This window comes from Silene latifolia, chromosome 6 (genome assembly GCF_048544455.1).
Source record: "Silene latifolia isolate original U9 population chromosome 6, ASM4854445v1, whole genome shotgun sequence".
NCBI classification, from domain to species: domain Eukaryota; kingdom Viridiplantae; phylum Streptophyta; class Magnoliopsida; order Caryophyllales; family Caryophyllaceae; genus Silene; species Silene latifolia.
The window spans coordinates 91,590,782-91,608,712 of record NC_133531.1 but is presented as its reverse complement, the minus strand read 5'-3'; the positions used below and the strand labels follow the sequence as shown (position 1 = coordinate 91,608,712).

Here is a 17,931-nt window from a genome sequence, read left to right as displayed (position 1 = left end):
GACTAAATTGTGCTAGGATCGAAAGATAGGTATAGTTTAGACCGTTAGTCACTTTTCAGGACGAGAGTCAGTATTAGTGATATTAGGGACCTATAGCGAGATCGAAAGATGCTATTTGTTAAGAGTGGACCGAGAGGACCTCTTGTTTCCCGCCTCACTTGTGTTCGATTTAGACTGTTTAGTATCTTTGCCGCTTTATTAAACCGATCATCCTAGTACCCCTTCTTTATCTGTTTAAACCATCTTTTAGTTTATTATCTTTATTTGTTCTTAGCTATAGACCATCTCAACTCAACCCCCACAATTGTTATCTTAGACTGAATATAAATCAACTAAAATTTACATCTGCCTCCTTGTGGTTCGACCCTGTTACCACTAGCCTAGGTTAGTCTTAATAGGAAAATATAAATCTTGTTTTTGGTACTCACAGCGACGGGTATCACCCGTTATAGAATTGATTGCAAAGACTCCATTTTTCGAACCCGTGGTGCGGAATGGTTCGCACCAGCTTCTTGAAACGGACCCATGCTTCATGAAAGTTCTCATCAGGTCCTTGTTTAAAGCTCGTGATCTAAGCTCTAATGGCATTAGTCTTCGAGGCTGAAAAATACTTCTTGTAAAATGCCAAGGCTAAAGAATTCCAGTCGGTGATCCCATGAGCAGCTCGATCCAGGTCTCTATACCACTCCCTCGCAGCATCACGAAGAGAGAATATAAACATGGTCTCCTTGACCTGGTCTGAGGTCACGCCGGTTGGTGGGGACATGGAACTGCAATAATCAATGAATATTTCCATGTGCTTGGCTGCATCTTCAGTTGCATCTCCCCCGAATTGGTTCCTCTCAACCAAATTGATATAGGAAGGCTTTGGCTCGAATTTTCTTGCCTCCCCTGGTAGTTCGAATCCTTTGTAGAGATTCGCAGCTGTCGGCTCTGAGCGACTGCCAATAGTCGCTTCTTCAGCCATCACTAAGAAATCTGGAGAAGTAACTGTCTGAGCTGATGAAGTGGAAACTGGAGAGGAGGGTGGATCTTCCTCAAACAACTCGTTCTCGTAAAAGCTAGAATGGGAACCAGACTCTTCCTCTAGCTGTTGGTCTTGAAACAATCTCCTCTTTGCGCGCAAGGTTCTTTCAATCTCTGGATTGAATGGTAGTAGTTCACCACCCTGTGACCTGCGCATAAGAGAAAACTACAGGTAGAATGTAAGAAGAGTTTAAGGAACAGAAGTCCCTTAAACTAAAGAAAGACTAAAATAAAACAACTAAAAATTAGAACTATTGCCTCCCCGGCAACGGCGCCAAAATTTGATACCCGTCGTGAGGTGTCAAAAATAAATTTATAATCTCCAACTACAACTATAGCCAGCGGCAGTCGGGTCGAACCACAGAGAGGCAGACGTAATTTCTAGTTTTTTAATTTCGGTCTAAGGTAACAATAAGGTGGAGGTTTGATTGGATTTGGTCTATAGCTAAGAGTAATAAAAGACAATAAAATAAATAACGGATTAAAACAGATAAGAGAAGGGTACTAGGATGGTCGGTTCGTTATAGTTTCGGCGGCAGCATACTAAACAGGTCTAAATCAAACACATGAGGCGGGAAATAAAGAGGTCCTCTCGGTCCACTCTTTAACAAATAGCATCTTTCGATCTCGCTATAGGTCCCTAATATCACTAATACTAACTTTCGTCCTGAAAAGTGACTAACGGTCTAAACTTTACCTATCTTTCGATCTCAGCATAGTTTAGTCATTTTAATTGGTGATCTAACAACTGTCCCTATCTCTCGATCTAATGGGTCAGCCAAATATTAAGCATTAAACTAGTCGCATGCATTCGATTCGCCAAACACAACATTTAAATCAATTAAAACGAGGGTAAACCTCACGTGGTCAGTCGATCGACCAGGTATGGCAGTCGATCGACTGACACGCGATTCAGTCCGTGTTCATTCTATTGCCGCCTACACTATAATTCCCCTACATCCTAGCACAAACTATTTAGCTACTCATACTAAGGACGATAACGACAATAAAACTAATAAAATAGACAGAAGAATTCATGCTTGGAATAATGAAATAAACAATTAACATAAACGATGATTGGCTTTGGATACTAACTAGCAATTTCTATACTATCAATGCAATAAAGATAAACTGAAAATAAGAGTAAGTGAATACCGAAATTGCAGAAGGATTGTAACGGAATGATTGGAAACTCAACGAAAATCCAATGCGAAATAGTTTCCCAAACCCTAATTATTTGATAAAACTAAACTCAATGTAAAGCGAGGTAAAAACTAGATAAAAACTTGATGATTGTATCTGTCAACTAGGTTACGTTATATAGAAAGTATACGTAACTATTATTCCAAAACCTAACGTATCATGGGTTTGCTAAATCTCGATCTTTTAATTCTCGTCTGGGATAGAGGCTTGGTCGATCGACTTAGGGTAGTGGTCGATCGACTGAGTAGCAGTGCACAGTAGCTTCTGGATCCCGCAAGTTGGTCGATCGACTGAAGGTAGTGGTCGATCGACTGCTTTAGCTGCTACTTGACTTCTATAATCTCGTGGATTTGTCTTTTGGGCCTTGGAATGCGCACCAAGCTCGTTCCTTAAGTGAATTCTTCACGTCAAATGCAATGCAGGATACTCGGGGACGGATTTAGCTCAATTTCCGCTGAATTCTTCACATTTCTGCAATAATGTACAAAAATACGGAAGTAGACGGAAATAGGGAGAAATGTAGAATAAAGTACATGAATGAGCTCTGAAATGCGTGGAAAATAGGATGTAAAACATCATATAAAAGACACGCATCAACTACAAACTAGTGTCGACTCTTGGGACCTTTATTTCGATGGAGCGTCAAATTTAAGAGGATTTGGAATAGGAGTGTTGCTCATTTCTCCTAAAGGCGAGCATACACCACTCTATGTCAAACTCGACTTCGAGGTGACAAATAACAGAGCAGAATATGAAGCTTGCCTCATTGTGCTACAAGCAGCATTAAGTTTAGGCATCAAGAATCTTCGAGTTCACGGAGACTCATCCTTGATCATCAACCAAATTACGGGATCTTGGAAAATTTGAAGTGAAAGTCTAGCACCCTATCAGGCTAGGGTAGATCAGGTTGCCCAATTCTTCGATCAAGACACTTATCTACACCTACCTCGAGAAGAAAATCAGTTTGCAGACGCTCTTGCAAAACTTGCATCTCTGATTAACATGCCAGACAACATGGTAGAAATGCCTTTATGCATCGAACGACGGTCAGAACCAGCCTATGTGCACCAAATTACATATGAAGAAGAAAATTCAGGGGAACCTTGGTTTCAAGCCGTTCTAAAGTTCAAACTCAACGGTACATATCCACCAGATATGGATAAGAGGGGAAATGTGCTATACGCCTAATAGCCTCTCAATACCTCCTCATGCAGGGAGAGTTGTACAAAAGAACACCTCTTGGTGTAGTCTTGCGTTGCCGTGATCATTCACAGGCACAAAAAGTGATGGAAGAAGTTCATGATGGAGAAGGTGGCCCTCACATGATTGGACCAATGATGGCAAAGAAAATCACGCGTCTAGTATATTACTGGACCACGATGGAGTCGGATTGTATCAAATACGTCAGACATTGCCATAACTGCCAAATCTTCGGGAATGTGCAACATGTTCCTCCTTCACTACTTTATACCATGACATCTCCTTGGCCGTTTTCTGCTTGGGGAATTGAAATCATCGCTAACAAGATCACCCCAGCTGGAACAGGAGGTCACTGTTTCATTTTGGTAGCTATCGACTATTTTACCAAATGGTTCGAAGTGGCATCTTACACTAGTCTCACAGCCAAAAACATGGCAAAGTTCATACAACCCAATATCATCTGTCGATATGGTTGCCCAAATGAGATCATTAGTGACAATGGATCACATTTCCAGGCTAAGACTGAGCAATTGCTAGCCAAATACAAGATCAAACACCACCATTCCTCGCCATATAGACCTCAAACTAATGGCGCGGTAGAGGCAGCTAACAAGAATGTCGTCACTATCCTCAAGAAAATGATCGAGAATTATCGCGATTGGCCTAGCAAGATACCATTAGCATTATGGGGTTATCGCACATCAGTTAGGACGCCCACTGGGGCTACTCCTTTCTATTTAACTTACGGCATGGAAGTTGTACAACTAGTCGAGCTAGAAATCCCGTCCTTACGCATTCTGCTCAAAAGTCAAATTCCAGAAGCTGATTGGAAGAGAGATAGATAGATATGAAGAATTCATCCTCTTGGATGAACGAATATTGCGCGCATTGCATAATGTGCAAACATATCAGGCACGTATCAAACGAGCCTTCAATAAACGGGTTAAGCCCAGAAACATCAAAGAAGGTGACCCAGTCCTCAAATCAGTCAGAGCTCTCCTACCTGTCGATCCACGAGGAAAGTTTAAACTCAACTGGGCCGGACCATTCTTAGTCAAGTCCATACTCTCGGGGGGTGCGGTTAAGATTACAGAGCTAAATGGGAATGAATTTGCTAACCCAACTAACCTCGACCAACTGAAACGATATTATGCCTAATGTAGGAAAAGAAACGCGCCTCGCGTAACACCTACGTGCTGCTCTTGCGACACGAAATAAAAATTGCCCTTCGCCCGCTGAAATAAAGCTCATGTCACTTTGCTCTTGTATTCTGCCACTTCGTCATCCTCATATCATCAAATAAATTGAGTTGTATTTTAGGAGTAAGTAAAGCTCATGCTTATTTTCTAGTTCGCTACAAGCTCTTGCTTAGAACAATTATTCTTTTACATTTACTCGAACTACGCGCAAGGGTTTGATTTCATTTTTAAAATAAATAAATACGTAGACAATTCTTCACAGGATACAACCCATTATTTTAAATGTAATAGAAGGACATTTGTATTTGCATTTGAAATTCGACAAGAATAATAAAAGAAAATCAGAATAGTTTCTTAACTAATTAATCTTTTATTCATTTATTCCATAAAATAATAATAGTATGCCACATAATATAAAATGCCAAAATAAATGTTAGGCTAGGATTCTAAAAACCCCGCCGTTTATTACAAATAATAATAATAATAATAATAATAATAAATAGTACTACGACTAAGGCTACTCTTCCAATTTCCCTTTGCCTTTGTCACCCTTGTCATATTTCTTGTCTCGACTACGAGCCGGGCGCTCTTGTGCTATCTCCGACCTAATCACCAAAGGTATCTCTCGTGGTCTAGCCTTACCATTTCGATCCACCACCATCTCTGCGGCAGGAGCGGTCTTCGGTTTCTTCGACGGATGAACGACTCGGAATCCGGCCTCTTCTTCCTCCTCAGTCAAGTATTTATGGTTCTCCTTTGCTACTTCGCGAATTTTGTAGTCAACAGGCTCGTGCTTCCTCAATTTCTCACGCTCCTCGGAAGTAGCAGCCTTCCTCCATCGCAAGTATGAATCAGATACCCATAAGGAGCCAATAGGGGAAAGTATGAACCACATGTTCCTCTGAGCCCATTTGAGGGCCCACTCTCGACGAGACTCTGTAGTAAGTGAAATTGTAGTCTGAGGAACGGTATCAAGCTTCGGAATCTTCTGCTTAAGTCCCACTTGCCTTATCAATCTCTCCGGGAAGATGCAAATCATGAATTCCAAGCCAGGGATTCGAACTGACCGAGTAGGGTCCAAAGATGAAACTCCAGTGACTGACCTGAGATGCCACCATGGCACAATCCATCGGATCAAGGGACCTCCTTTACTCTTCGACTAAAGACTTAAACAAACCAAGTATCTAAACCCCGCCATCTTTGTGTTCGACCCCGATTAAATACTACTTTTTAATTGGGTTTTATAAATTATTTTTGATTGGGAAACGACGACAAATCCCACCATCAAAATGGCACCGTTGCCGGGGATGGCGTTAGGTTATGCTTAGCTAGTTAAAGTCTTAGCTTTAGTCTTAGTTGCTTGTTGTTTGCTTTAGTAGTTGTGTGCTCCTTGTAGAGTGTGTGATTTTTGTCTTAACCTAGTGTGTAAAAGCACTAGGAGTCTTACGGTTTGTCAAGTGCATGCCTAGGAGGAACAATCAAGCTTTGATCTTTGACTCCGACCTCGAAAGGCTTTTTCGAGTCTTAAAGAATAGGACTATTGCAAGAGTTAGAACCTCCGCTCAAGCTATTTCAAACCAAGCAAATTCATCCACCCAACCTACTATTGAAGACACACCACCACAACAACCAAACGACATCATTGATTCTCCACTAGAAAATCCTTTCCACAATTTCCAAATCCCAAATACACCACCTCCATATATACCAATTCCACAACCACCCATGGCGGCTCTACGTGACCACAATAGCCCCAACCACAATGATGCTTGCAATCCGATTAATTTCGGCACCTTGGCTCCGAACAAGTTTGAAATGCATCCGGCTCAAGTGGGGTTGATTGAAAAAGACTTGTTCGGAGGACACATTGAAGAAGATGCTCATGCTCATCTAATAAAGTTCAAGAGAAAAGTCTCTATGATGAAAAAGAACGGGGTATCCGAAGATACACAAAGGATGATGTTGTTCCCATTCTCCTTGATGGGTAAGGCAGACCGGTGGTTGAATGTTCACCCTCCGGACACGTTCACATCCTGGGACGCCTTAGCCAAGGCATTCATGGCCAAGTACTATCCATCATCCAAGACCGCCATGCTTCGAAATGAAATCCACACTTTCCAACAAGAGAATGGAGAGTCCTTGACTGAGGCATGGGATAGATATCAAGACCTTATCACTAGTTGTCCTCACCACGAGATTCCGGAGTGGTATGTCACCCAAACCTTTTTCCAAACCTTGTTACCAATAACTAAGGAAATGGTGAATGCCTCCGCGGGAGGGGGATTCGATCATTTGGGTGATGAGGAAGGGACGACACTAATAAAAAAGATGGTAGACTCGGAGGCCAACTACGGCTCAAGAGGGAATATCTTGAGAAGAAATAAGCACCCTCCGGAATTCTTAGTGAATGTGGAGACCAATTCTAAGCTTGATATGCTCACCAATATGCTTGAAGAGTTGAGTGAGAAGAAGCATGTGAACCAACTAAATCAAACTACCACTTCTCATGGACCATCCATGGAGGAAGTGACGCAAAGACCAACATGTGAGTCATGTGGAGGAATGGGTCACACTTATGAAGTGTGTGCAAATAACCATTATAACAACTTTGATGGGAACAATTTGCAAGAGGTGAATGCTTTCTAAGCATTTAACAACTTCTCCAACCGTCCACCTAGGCCCTCATTCAACAACCACCAAGGATCCAACCAAAGTTTTGCCAACCAACCTCAAGCATACCAAGAATATGGGGGTAACCGAGGGAACCAAGGTAATCAAAACTTTTACCAAGGAAACCAAGCCAACCAAGGGTTTGGTCAAGGATTAAATCAATGAAACAAAAACAATTGGAACAATCAAGGATATCAAAACCAAAATCAAGGACAAGGACAAGCATACAACAATAACCAAAGGTACCAAGAGCAAAACCAAGGATTTAACCAAGGGAACAAAGGAAACAACCAAGGAAACCAACAATGGAACAACAACCAAGAATATCCACAACAAGGGAATAACCAAACTTCCAACTTTAGAGATCAAGAGTATGGCTTTCCTCTTCCAATTTCCAACCAACCTTTCAACCAAGAGACACCACCTCAAGGAAGTAATACCATGGGAGATGATAAATATGACAACTTGGTAAAGTTGATAGGGGATTTGGCAAGTAATACCTAACAACAAATCAAGAGTCTTGAAGCTAAAGTGGCTTCCCAAGCTCTCATGAGTTCTCAAAAACCACCGGGTGTATTTCTAAGACAAGGGCAAAATCCAAGGGACCCTATGAAGGCAAAGGAAGTTAATTCTATCATGGTGGGAGTTGAAGAGGAAAGAGAAGATTCATTTGGTTTGCCAAGTCAAGAAGAGTTATCATACACTACTCCCTTTTCCATGACTATGGAAACATTCCAATAAGTTGACCATGAGCCCAAAAAGAGAGCATGGGAGGCTATGTGATTGAGTAAATAATGACAATTCATGGTACAAGTTTGGATATTGAAGTCGACCCGGATAAGGGAGAGATGGTTATGGCTACACCAACCACTATGAGTGAAGAATTTGTGCTTGAAGAACTTGTGGAAGCACCAAATGTGATGGTAGAAGTTGAGAGGAGCCCAGGAAAAGAAGAAATTATCATAGTGGAAGAACACTCTTTGGACAATCAAGGAGGAACAAATGACACTTCAAGGTATGACAAATTTATGGACTTGGTAATGAAAATGGAAACCTCCAATCCACCTTTGGTGGATATGTCTCATTAATCGGAATTCCTTGAAGAAGTCATTTCTAGAAGAGTGGAAATTAGTGGCCATGAGCTTGATGCCTCAAGTGAAAGTACAATGTGGTCAAGTCTAAGATGTTGTTTGGTTGCCAAAATCATGTGAAGTAGAACTTCCCACATGAATCTACTTCCTCCATTATGTGGGAAGTCACTCACCAAGCCCCCCCTTGGTCATTGGAACTTCCCACATAAATTAACTTCCCACATGCAAACCAAACACTTTTTGGGAATTCACATGAATTGGAAATTCATGTGAACTTGAAGTTCTCGGGAACTTTAGTTCCCTTATGTCAACCAAACAAGTCCTAAGTAAATCTCCGTTAAACTTGATGACCCCAGGAGTTTCTCAATTCCATGTACCATTGGTGCTTTATGTGACTTAGGGGCAAGTGTGAGTGTCATACCACTTGCCCTTGTGAAGAAGTTGAATATTTCAAGCTTAAACCAAGCTTGCCGACGGGACAATCAAATATCCGAATGTGATTCTCAAGGATATCATGGTACAAATTGGTAAGCTTTCAATTCCTACCGATTTTGTTGTGTTGGACATCTCTATGGGAAGCCGCTCTCGTGTCATTCTTGGCCACGGGAGGAGCTAGCATAGATGTCAAAGACGATTGTCATTCAAAGTCGGGGAGGAAAAAGTTGAATTCAAGCTACTACATGCTTCAAAGAAAACCGTGACTCAAAACATGTTTGTCGTGGAAACACTAGAACTCCATGAGAATGAAGATGAGAATATGGAACTCTTAATTGCTTGTGAGCCGAAAGTTGATGATGAGTCCCCGGCTAAGTTCCTTGAAGAAGAAGTGAATGCTAAAGATAAATGTATGGAAAAGGGCAAGACTTGGGAAACCGAGTTCGATTCTAGCACCAATGCCCCTCCAAAATAAAAACCGAGAATTGAAAAGAAGAAACCAAAAAGATGGAGGAAGAGATCGAAAGGAAATAGGGTATGTGACCCTAGTGTTGACAAAGAGAGTAAGGAAAAGCTTGAAGAAGAAATGAACCAAAAATGGCAAGAAGTTCAATATGCCATGAGTAAGTTGCATGATTTGATTATGAAGACCAAGGGTTCGTGTGCTGTTGATTCTTGTGTTGAAGGTGGAAGGTTGGTGGGATCTCGGGATATTGAGCCCGGTTGAATGAAATCTTTGAATGAAGAGGTTTGGTGGAGTTACTTAAGAACCACCGCAATGTATATATTCTCTTTCTCTTTAATTAAGTTTTTACCGCATTTTCCACTTAGTGACATGATTCGAAAAGGAGCTAATCTAAATTAGCTCTCTTTGAATTCATATAGTATAGCTTGCATCGTATTCCAATACTGCATATAGATTAGATCATGCATTGCATACTTATTTGAAAATCACTAAAAATTTGAAAAATCAAAAATCGACAAAAACATGTATTTCATTTCCGAATTTCCTCCACACATTTGTTTCCATTGGAAATAAGTAAATAAATAAGTGTGGGGAGGAAATTCCATCATTTAAAAATACAAAAACATGTTATTTATTTTCAAATATTCAAAAAATCCAAAAACATGTTCTTTAATTTCGAAAAATTCAAAAACCACCAAAAATATGTTGTTTATTTTCCCTATTCTCTTCCTATACTTTGTTCCATTGAGGACAACGTAAATTTAAAGTGTGGGGAGGGAAATATCCACTTTGTGAATGTTGTTTATATGTGTACATATACATATATACTTGTAAATTTAAGAAAATTCGAGAAAAGCATTTTTCTTTTCTGGGTCGAGTACCATTCGAGGAAAAATTCCTTCTACGTGGTTGACTGCTTTTGTGGTGGGAGGCAGAGGAAACGAATAGGCAGGCAAAACCGCCAAATGATGAATAGAAGGAAAGGAGATCATAAAGATAGGCGGACGACAGTCCGTGTAACGCCTTGGGAAGGGAGAGCCCACCAGTTTCTAAAAGGTTCGCTCATCTTACTTATTATAAGAGGCTGAAAAGCTTAGTGATCGGTGATCTCGTCTTGCTTGCTGGAAGCTTCTGGACCACCCTTTTCTAGGATATATTTTTTAATTGCCTTGGCAGACCTTTTCCTCTGTTTTTGGCATTGGCGCCCAACTATGAAAGTAAGCCAGTCCACTTTCCCGTATGAGCATGAATGCAGTTTCGGGCGTCCGGTGGCACCTTGCTCTGACCTGAGCTATGCAACGACGATGCCTAAAAATCGATAAAATTCAAAAATTCCAAAAATATTGCATTGTATATATATGTTTGGCTAACCTTTGGCATAGACATTGACCATTTGAGGCAAAAAAAAGAGCTAGAAGTCGCTTGGTAAACTCGTTCTAATATCTTACTCCTTTACCGTTCTTTCTTTATATATCTTGCATATTTGAAGGAGGATGGGAATTTTTGTGCCTTGGATGTTCCTTCTGGGAACTTTTGGATTGTTGTGTTGGTATTGATGTGCTGCTAGGTTTAGTAAACTCATTGCATGTTTACCTTATGTTCATTTTCATTTCTTGCATGCATTTGCTTCACATGTATATATGAGTTGTGTTTCCTTCTTGTTGCATTGAGTTTGTATATAAATTTTTGAACAAAATTTGGTCTAGGAAGAAAGTATGATACTCCTATGATTAAACCGTCTTGGCCGTGTCTTCCCCTTTTTATAGCTTGCACCAATTGACCTCCTCGTTAGGGTATTTGCTTGCAAATACACGGTAAATGAGGCTAGACCGGAAAGTTTTGACTACCATGTGAGACCAAGACCATAGTCTAGGCCTAGATTGCGACATAACTACTTTCATGTGAGGTTTAGAGCCTCCTTGGGACCGGAACATCCATGCCCGGTCTCCCTTAGGTATGAGTAGGCTCCTTGCGTGGCGTGTCACATCACGACACATAAGCATGGCGTCCTTTACTTTTTAGACCATGAGATGTTCATTTGTGTGCATATTTTGAAACAATTAGTTGCATTTCATTTCTTGAGCCTTACATTGCCAAATAAGCCTAATTTTTCGACCCTTTAGACTAGGTCCTATTTTGCTAACCCTTTTGAGCTTGAACCTCTCATTTGGCACCTACAAAAATAGCTACATACCATAACCAACCTTCCCTTATCAAGAAAGTTGCTTACATGTTATTAGTTGTATGAAGAAGGGTGTTTTGAACCTTATTCGATGAGTGAGTCGGAATAATGGTTTATTTGGTTGGTTTGAATAAAGAGGTTTTGAAAAAGAAAATAAAAGAAAATAGAAAATAAGAAAAATGTAAGGAAAAAGAAAAAAATTTCACTTATACTTTGTTTGAATAGAAAAAGCCAAGCAACACTCCTTTCATCAATGGAGTAGAAAAAGGTGTTGCAAAAATAAACGGGCACTTGATGTTTTTCCTAAGTGAGTCGGGTTTACACAATTTTTGCTTGATTTTGGCAAGCCAATTTCTTTTTAGGGTGTAGACGTTACTCATTGGTTGCAATAAGGTGATAATTTTCATGTTTTTCCAAAGTGAGTCGGGTTTGCACAATATTTGCATAAATTCGGGAAGTCGATTTTTGTTAGGGTGTAGACGTTACTCATTTGTTGTAATAAAAGTGGAAGAAATGGAATTTTGGCAACTTCTTGATGTGTACCTCCACATTTTTCCAAAATGGTGCTTGCAACAACCACATTTCGTCCCGTCACCTAGCCTCGTTACAATCCTTGTTTCTCTTTATGCACATTTTCCTTTTTTGCATATCATGAATGGTCTTGTATGAGAGGATTCCATGTTAGATTGCGGGCATGTCTCACGAGTCGAGTAGTTGAGTGATTTTGGTTACTTTTTGGCACAAAAATCACCTGTTCTAAAAAGAAAATGAGAGACTAGTGAAAACCGTGAGGAAGTCGGTAGTCTAGATCCCCTTAGTCATGGGCCAATTTGGTTGAATCTTGTGTGTGTCGTGTAAATCTTGAAGGTTAGGCTTGGTTCCCCCTTTCCCGCCTTTGAATTTGTTTCCTAAGCATTTGGTTGTCATATTGAGGTTGTTTGAGCCACCACTAGGGCATTGACACCCCGCTAAGACTATGAGACGGTATCTCCTTACCAAAACCTTTAATTGTTCAAAGCAAAACGGCCGCTTAGATGAGGAAAGCAGTTTGACTTTTTGTGATGCATCTTATATGTTGATTCGTGCTTAAATGTTGGATGTGTCAAAATTTTCCGCAAGCCCCCACTTGCCTTGCAAGGGAGCACATACCTCATTGTGTTTCATTGCGAGTTGAAGGGACGGAGAAGGCCCGTTAATTGCCTTTCATCGGATATTATTAGTTTACCTAGTTTTCTTATATTACGGGTCTTAGTTTAATTTAATGAGCTTACTCGAGGACGAGTATGGTTTAATGTGGGGAGATTTGATGAGTAGTATTCTAATCGTATTTTACCCCGCATTTATACCTTATTCAGACTCGATTTTGCGTGCTTAAATGATTAAAAAGCTCATTTTATTTACTAATTTATAATAATTAGTCGTCTTAGTTATATTTAATAATTATTAGTCGGTCTTTATATAATATTAGTATTATTATTTCATTGCTTTTATGTGTAGGTGAGACGGAATAGCAAGGAGGAACGAGGAGCGAGACGGATCAATACGAGATCCAGTATTAAACAAGTGTAGCAAAGTAAAAGGTTGACAAATCCTCATTGACTTCCTTTCACCATTCATCACCCATCATCACCATCGTCTTCATTAATTCAACTTCCATGAAAGCCCGACATCCACCATTACCATCATCATCGAGCCCCCTTTTCACCATCAATATCACTCGTCTCAACAACACCGCATACTTCTCCACCTGCAATCCTCCAACAACGTCATCATCAAGCTTCATCGCCATTTTCGACATCACCATTGCACCTCCATCATCGTCATCACCATCAAACTCGTCCTCCATTCACCATTCATTCACTCACCTCACCTGCTCTCACCCTACCTCGATCACCATCAACCTGCCCAAACCACAAAATTTGTCATTTCACCATTACCATCATCAACCATATCCCTTCATCTCGACATTAAGCTCGGACTGACACCGGACCCGAACCTCCTGCAACTCCGTTAGTTTCCCCTGTATCAAAAACATCGACATCAAACACCATTATTGCCTATGTCGGTCGACCGGCAGCCGACTATCCCACCGCCACAAAGCACACCATAAATCCTTTCCTTTTTCTCGAAATATCGCAGCCTATGCCGGTCAACCGGCAGCCGACTACTCCAACTAGCTGGGATTACATCAATAATTCTTCTCCTTTTTTTGAAGAGCTCGCTGCCGGCAAAGCCACCGGTAGCCGGGCAACCGGCACGCAACACTCTTCTTCCTAATACCGCATCAATCTTGTTCCTATGTCGGTGCCCCGGCCGCCGCCTCACCGGCAACCACACACACCACGTTAAATTTCTGTTCGTTCTTCAATGTCGTCGCTGTCGGTGCACTGGTCGGCGGTCGGCTTGCCGGCAGGGCCCCCTGCTTCCTAAATTGCCCTGTTTCAATCGAATCTATATGTTGTTGTTTTTGTTTTCGGGTTGACTTTGGTTATTAGCATTAGTATTTATTATTATTATTATTATTTTTTTATTTTTTTTTATATAGAAGGATGCGCGCAGCTTTCATTAAAAGAAAAATAAAAGTTTAGATGAAATTGGTGGGGAGCCGAGAGGCAATCTGGGCTCCCACACCCTTAACAACAGCAAAGCTAAGTCTAGTAAAAATGTAAGCGGCCACCCGAGCCCCCGCATCCTGAGATACCGAGAATTTATGGATCCGCTTGAGCAAGGCAAAAGCATCCGAACCCAGCTCCCCAAGTGAAGAGAAAGAGAAGGGAAGGAAACCATAACCAGCTGCCGCGCACAAATCCCCGTACTTAGCACACTTACGCTGAGCAGCATCAGCGACAACCCGGTCGGGCACAAAATCCATCATCCCAGTCTGAGTCAAAGGAGAAGACCTTGTCAAGTCAACGCACACATCACGCCCTCTGTCCCTAGAATAAAGCAGAAAATCCGCAGGACGAAGAGAGTCACCATGCCCGTCAACCAAACCGATATCAACCTCCTTCCCCGCAGAAATACCAGATATATAGCAGATGTCGAATAGAGTGTGCCGGACGAGGTTGTGCCGATGTTTAACGCCCACAGTACCAGTACAGGAAACCGCGTGTTCCCCGAAAACATCATCAGCAAAAACTCGAGAGCAAGCAGGACAGGGCCTAGATACCGTGAATAACGGAACACCCAGACGATACCCAAGCACACAACGGTAAGTCCTCCCGTTCATAGTCTGACCCAACCCCGAGATAGGAACCGCACGCAACCAATCAGAGGAGTGGGAACCCTGCTGCGACTGCCACAAAGCAAGCTGGCGTGGTGTCAAAGAGAAAACAGACTCTGAGGCAGCAACAACCGTCGCGAAATAAACGTCTGCCAATTTCTTCATAAGTTTGGGGGCAGCAATTTCACTAGGGTTACCTAAGATAGCAGAACCTGTAGTCGCAGAAAACACACGTTCAACATCGTCAAAAGCAGAGCCAGCAGCTACAATACCAGAAGGTCCGAGGAGCTTAGCCTGCAAACGGGGCGCAATAATAGCATAGTGTAAAACATCTCCCGCCGCATAGACACCAAGAGCACCAAGATGAAAAGGGAATGTAGCAAGGGGCCACTGCCAATCTCCAAAACCCGGGCCAGATGCGGTGACAATACGTTCCAAACTGGAACGAAGAGCAGCATCGAAAGGAAGATGAACCGACCCAAAAACACTGGGGGAGCAAGTACGAATAGAGAAATAGAGCTTAGAAATACCAGTACAAGCTCTAAGCAGAAGCAACTCACATTGCGGGTCCTCAATCCTCGCAACCAAGACCATTAGCTCAATGGTCTTAGTCACTCTCTTCGCCACAATCTCACTGCCAAAACCAGGACAAGTACTGACAGGTCCATCCAAAACTGTAACACCACGCATTGGCCGAGCAATAGAAGGGGGAATACCCCGGGAAGCCGACTCCGAGGTGTTGGGGCTGGTGTCCTTAACAGTTAGTGCAAGGACTTATAAATCTCTAAAAGGATCAAAGGGCATACTTTTGGTATTATTATCAGTTGATCCACGTTTATCAATAACGGTTGGCTTGCTAGATAAGTTTGACGTTATTGTCATACAGATGGCGGTGATCAACTGGTCCCTAAAAGTCACACCTATAGGATACGTTTGAGAGACGTGACAGTATGAAAATACAGTCATGTAGATGCCAATTTTGACTAACCAGTTAGTCCGAGTTATTTGACTAGTAATTAGTCAAAATGTGATGTTGAGATATTATATTTAATACGGATTAAATAAAATGGGCTAAGGCGAATTAAACAGTTAATTCGTAAATTAAATATAAACGATTATATTTAATTAATGTATATTGAATAAATTATACAATATCGTCTTTGTCGGACATGTATTAATACTTCAACTAACCCGTATTATTAGTTGATGTTTTAATAGCCGATAACCGATGACGATTTATAAAAACCGCGTCATATACATTTTAGCGGGATTGGTCGGACCACGAGTTAAAAGAAGGAGGAAGTGAAAGCCCACTCCCTCCCCTAGGCTCTCGGTTTGGCCGAACCAAACAAAAGGAGAGACTCCCTCTCCTTTTGACCTAGACAATTTCATTTTACGAAAAACTAGGGTTTTGGAGATCATTTCTCTCCAAACCTAGATCTCACATCGGTAAAACCTCACAATAGCTCTCTCGATATTGCAAGTCAATTAGAGAGCATTTCTAGCACAAGGGCATAGTCTCGGACGGTCTTGGGTGCAACGATTAGGAGGAAATCTCTGTTGATTTACATTTCTTTACGCCGCACTACAAAGGACCCGAGGTTGATTCTTTATCTTTGTCGTTTCTATATTGTATTTCGTTTATGACCATATTTCACATGTTAAATTTACGTTATAGTCCTAAATTTAAAGGGTCTTATACGGATAATACCCCACAAGTGGTATCAGAGCGAGGCCACGTAAATTTTCATTGTGATTTTTCATCAAACGATCTTGAAACGATTTTTATTGTCTTGAAATTAAATGCGGCAAACAGCGTTTTTCCTCTCGGCAGAATTTTTTTATCGATGTTGCACATTTTGAAACCGTGACATGTATTTACACGGATGTTTGATATTGTTTTCGATTTGATATTATGCATATTGTTATTTTACACGATCATTATAGCAATATGTTAATGTTTTGCAATTTGTAGAATTGATTTTAATCAGTTTTGATCAAAATTGCGTTTGTTTTGTTTCGTCAAAACAGTTTTCACGAGGGTTTTGCATTTCCAGAAATTTTTGTACTCGATCGAGCAAGTTTTTAATCGATCGAGTGGGTTTTTCTGTTTTGTTTTTACTCGATCGAGTCCTTGTTGTACTCGATCGACCACTTTCAAAACCCCTCTGCTCGATCGAGCAGATTAGCTGATAAAAGCCCTCGATCGACCTCCAGTACTGTCGATCGAGTACTTTCTGATTAGCTTACCTCTCGATCGACTAGCAGTTCAGTCGATCGAGCCCTTTTGTTCCTCGATCGAGCACTTATGTCCCTGGATCGAGGGATTCTTGTTCTGGCAGCTTTGAAAATTTATTCTTTTGTTTTAAATTTTCCTTTGGCCTTAATATGTACTTTATACGGATATTGTACACTCGCTATGATTGTGAAACGGTTCACACACGTACCATTAAGTTATTTTAAAGCGTATTTAAAGTAACGGATTGTATTGGATTAAAATTAAATTGATAGAAGCGGTTTTATCACATGAATTTTAATCATTAAAAGGTGGTTTGGATAAATTTAACATAATTACGGGATTATGTCACGAATGAATTTGTTTTTAGTTGATGCATTTTTATTTATCGTTAATTTTGAATGCTTTTGAATGCCTTTTATTACGTATTTATTTTTACAATCTGTTGTAACTTAGTGTGGCCTTAGTAGAACGTGTTACCGTAATGATGGAACACGGTCTTGGTTGTATTTTGAGATCTCGTATCTCCGTTTTGGATTTTTCACTTGTAATTACAGTTTTAATTAGAATGTAAATAGGTTTATATTTTGTAATTTTTAATTGTAATTTTTGAGAAGACCAAAGATGGAGAACCGGATACTCACTCCCGCTACATGGATCAAGATGGAACATCAAGACAAGCTTCTCGGGTCCAACGGTGGATACCAAAGTTGTTTTATGTTCTTTTTATTAGGATAGGCCACACTAGGAATTTTATTTACGTATTCCATTCTTTTATTTATTTTTCGTAACGATAATATGCATCATATTCCGCCTAAAAACCAAACCACCTATTTATTGCATGAAAACTGACACATATAGAGGTCACGAGTTAGTTTTCACTGACATTCTCATGTCACACGATCTATGCTAAGCCATCACCTAAATTAATTCATTCACGCAGACGCTAGTTATTCGTTCACTTAAAATGAATTATAATTAAGTTGATGGGATCTTCCTC

The 17,931-nt window shown here is 40.8% G+C and overlaps 2 non-coding genes across 2 annotated transcripts; one reads left to right on the top strand and one right to left on the bottom strand.

Annotated features, from left to right (window-relative positions):
• Window positions 1–479: 479 nt before the first annotated feature.
• On the top strand, window positions 480–586 carry LOC141589004 (small nucleolar RNA R71). The gene has a single exon (XR_012519965.1). It is a non-coding gene; the product is annotated as a small nucleolar RNA R71 (small nucleolar RNA).
• Window positions 587–6,719: 6,133 nt separating this feature from the next.
• LOC141589538 (small nucleolar RNA R71) lies at window positions 6,720–6,827 on the bottom strand. The gene has a single exon (XR_012520471.1). It is a non-coding gene; the product is annotated as a small nucleolar RNA R71 (small nucleolar RNA).
• Window positions 6,828–17,931: the final 11,104 nt, after the last annotated feature.